General features: G+C 38.0%; 1 pseudogene; it reads right to left on the bottom strand.

Annotated features, from left to right (window-relative positions):
• Positions 1-3,264: 3,264 nt before the first annotated feature.
• LOC128311865 (60S ribosomal protein L30-like) lies at positions 3,265-3,699 on the bottom strand (annotated as a pseudogene).
• Between the last annotated feature and the right edge of the window lie 576 nt (positions 3,700-4,275).

Genomic DNA, 4,275 nt, shown 5'->3' with positions numbered 1-4,275 from the left:
AGTTATAAGATCATAAGTACTAGGAATGTAATGTACAACATGATGACTATAGTTAACACCCTGTATGATGCATATAAAAGTTGTAAAGAGAGTAAATCTTAAGAGGGCTCATCACAAGGAAAAAATATTTTTATTTTTATATTTTTGCTTTTTATTACATCTATATGAGATGATGAATGCTAACTAAACTTATTGTGTGATCATTTCACAATGTGTGTAAGTCTAACCATCACGCTGTAAACCTTAAACAATGATGTATGTCAACTATATCTCAAAAATACTGAGAAAAAATAAATAAAAGACTTGAGGAAAAGTGGGTTCTCCCAAGTGGGTTAAACAAGCTCCTTAATGCTATTACCTCTCCCTGCTTATAGGCACAACCACTCTTGAAGTTTGTTTTTTCATGTAGAGCAATTGATGTCTCAATCTGATATACGGTATTATACAAAGGAGGTTTTAAAACCAATTCCCTAGCTTTCGTACAGTCAGACTTCTCCCCGTGGGGTCCTTCTCTGGAAATTATGGGGTGGCCACTAGAACAATAAAATATGTCTAAAGCAAAATTCTCAATTACCTTGTGCCTGAATCCCTGCTCTTCCCTTTGACGTTTGTATATATCCTTTGTTCCCTAATAATATCAGGTGAAGTGGCTTGTGAAATACGACTCTTTTATTATTCAACTCAACTTCTATTTCATGTCCTAATATCTCTGGACCATTAGGAAAATTAACACTGGTCATTTCAAAACACACTGAAATGGTCATTTCCAAACCAGACTACACAGTTTCAAGATCTTACATAGTGCCGTGGCCCCTAGAATGGGATGGGTATCTTAGCTGGTGCTTAATTAGTTCACAATGATATGTCCAAGACTGATATATGTTGTAGGTGTCCCATGGCCCCTTTATGTCTAAGAAGCTTCTGTTGTTTCTGGGTCCCCTAGAGTTTTAACCAACTGCATAGATGCACCTGACAGCCATTCTAGGTTCTTCCAATTCCCATTTGCCAGGCACTCCTCTAATTACTCTATATGCATTGTCCTATTTAATCCTCATAATAATCTAATATGATAGTACCTATTTTTATCCACATTTTATAGATGAGGACTTTGAGGTTAGGTAATATGCTCAAAGCTCTCCTATCTTGTTAGGGGTAAAGCTTTCTCTGCGGATTGATTCTCTTTACTCTTTTGTGTGAATTCTCATTAATAATTCATTTTCCCACTCTTGTTCTGCCTCTCAGATCTGAGAGAAACCTCTTGCTATCATTTCCACTTGCTTTCAAATTTATCTTTGCAAAGACCCAGCACAGCAAGACACGCCAGTCATCTTAGTTAATCTCCTTATTCAATTCATGAAGCAAGTATTTCTAGGCAGCAGCTATATGTTCAACATAAATTCTGATGACTAATGTGCAAAAGAAATACAAGAGTCCCTTTCATAGGAAATACAACTGTAATTTAATTTAATTAGAAAGAAACCTTAGCTCTTCAATCGTTAACTGTTAATTTGACACTTGGGACTCAAACATACAAGCAGCTATTGTTGTTTTTGATGGTTCTTTCTTCTGGGTCATGTCCCAGATGTAGCATAACTCTCTTATGCTCATTTGAGAGCTACTGAACCCCAAAGGGCCCACCTCCACCCACAGTCCTCCTCAGGGTCCAGTGGGTCTCAAGTCTCAATTTCCCATCTCTCTAATATGCTCAAGGTTTCCATAGGGATTAGAATGAGGATGAAATCTTTAAGAAATTCAAAGTGCCATTTTAGAGTCAATGTAGTTTTGATAGGTTTTAGGGATGACTCTGGAACCTAACCACTAAATATAAGCTCTTTATGGGAAAATATGAACATATTCCCCCAAAACAAATTTGGAATCCAATCTGGTTACACTCCTTGATTATAAACCATGTTAAATTCTTTGCATTTCTCGGATACCTTAAGTTGTAAACCTGGCCACTTTATTTTTTTTAATTGTTTTTTTTAATGTTTGTTTATTTTTGAGAGACAGAGAGACAGTGTGAGCAGGCAAGGGTTAGAGAGAGAGGGAGACAGAATCTGAAGCAGGCTCCAGGCTCTGAGCTGTCAGCACAGAGCCCAGCGCAGAGCTCAAACTCGTGAACCGTAACATCACAACCTGAGCTCAAGTTGGACACTTAATCTACTGAGCCACCCAGGTGCCCCGAAACCTGGCCACTTTAAAAGGAAACTTCTGATATTTTCTCTGTTCTTAGACAGAAGTAGATGTTTTATTCTGGACACCAATTCTCAACTTAAGCAAATTAGTGCTTCTAGCTACTTCAGGGAAAACAGAGCTCTCTGGTAGGAATCATTTAAGACTTTACAGAAGTGTTTTACAGAGTTCTAATTACACTTATTTATCTCAAAAGTAATCCCCCATTAGCTGAATGTAAGGTGACCTACTGTGGAAACTAGTTTTACTGGAACATTTTATTCTGTATTTCTGTGATCATGAGTTTAGTCCTAGGGAAAGGGAACTCAGAACCATTTGCTTCTCTCCGTCATGTAAGTCTGGTTCAGGAGCCTGCTCAAATAGTCCATGATCCTGATGGAAAGCAGAATGTCAGGGCTTTATAAGAAGAAACATAAAATTCCTGATCCCAGAGAGTGATCAGTTCATCTTATTGCTTCCTCCTCAGATGAAGAACAATTTCAGTAAGATGAGATCCCTGAGCATAGAATCTGCAGGAAGGGGAGAGTACTGAAATGGAGGATAACCTTAAACTTTGTCCTGAGTAATTTTTAAGTCTCCATCCACCTCAGTTTTGTTATCTGTGAAAGGGGGTCTTGATACCTATTTAACAGGAATATTATAAGATCAAAAGAGTTATGTGAAACTCCTCTATGAAATTTAAAACAGTATATACCACTACAGATTTTGAAAATTCATTTTTATATTTCCTTTGCTTTTTAACCTAGAAAATGCACTGACCAGCCATAATGACCCCATTACCTATTTTAAAAGCATTGCTAGACTTTGATGATAGTGGGAGATAGTAGCAATAGCAAGAAAAACAGAAAGAGGAGTATGAGTGGTGGGGAATGTGTGTGTGCTGTCCCCTGTGCTGGATTTTCTTTGTGTCGCAAGACTTTCTGTGAAAGCTGTCCTGTGTTCAAAGGGAAATGAACACAAATTAGATGGGCAATCTACCCAGCTATCAGAATTCACATTAATCTTACCACCAAAATAACTGTCCATTGCAAGTTCAGTTCACTTTTTTTTTTTTTTTAAACAAGCTCTGGCTGGTTTCATTAAAGAAAAATTTTACAGGATTTACTTTCCACCAGTCTGTTCTGGCATGCTTCTAATGATAATACAATCACCTGGGTCAATGATAGCCAGTGTGCATACTCTGTAGTATTTCCCACATGTTGTGCCCAATTCAACATTATTCCCACTGTATTTGTGGCCAACATGGCATAATATTCTATTTCAGATTTCCTCAAGGCCGGGCAGTTGTTAGTGAGGATGACCAGTTTTGCTTTGCCATGTCTGACTGTTCAGAGTCTGCTTGTACCCCAGCACATACTTTCCACTTTCCATAATGAATTGAAGCCTAGAGTTAATCACCTCCACTGACTTTTTGTCTTCTAGGTGGCCACCATCTTCCTGCTTTAGGTGTGGGATGGCCCCAACCGAGAGCAGCAGCCAAGATGGCTGGGAGTGAGAAAGGGTCATTATTATTTTCTGAAATAGCCATTTTTATTGCTAATAGTTGCATAGACTTGTGGAGATTTCATTTTGCTTTGTTAAATTGGTTAAGATATCTTAAATTAGCCATTAGATAAGAGTTTACCTTAAGAATGCTGTTTTAAGAGACGAGATAAGTTCCAATCTGGAACCAAGAGTGACCTAGAACAGATACATCTTTCCAATTCCAATCCAATGGAACCCTTAGGCTGAATTCTACCTCTTAAAAAAAAAAAAAAAAAAAGGAGGGGATATAAAGGTGGAGAAAAGAAAGCTGATAAATCACTCCCTCCAGTTTTTGGAAGGAGGTAGATCATGCTTCCACTCCCACAAGGCCAGTGCTGGGAACTCCCCATTTTGGAAGATGAGGCAGATCTTGACATGAAAAAAGTTTGAAGTAGTGTCCCACCCTAGAAAATAAGCTAAATTAACTTCTTAGAGTACACAGTTAAGATGTAAAAACAGTAAATACCCAGCACACTCAAAGGCTTTAGAAATGCACATATCTCTTGGGGAGCAATTTAAATTTCAGAACTCTATCTTTAGAAATTGGGGTGCTGGGGG

This window comes from Acinonyx jubatus, chromosome C1, assembly GCF_027475565.1.
Source record: "Acinonyx jubatus isolate Ajub_Pintada_27869175 chromosome C1, VMU_Ajub_asm_v1.0, whole genome shotgun sequence".
In the NCBI taxonomy this organism is placed as follows: Eukaryota; Metazoa; Chordata; class Mammalia; order Carnivora; family Felidae; genus Acinonyx; species Acinonyx jubatus.
The sequence above is the reverse complement of the archived record's forward strand: the minus strand, read 5'-3'. Positions and strand labels throughout refer to the sequence as shown.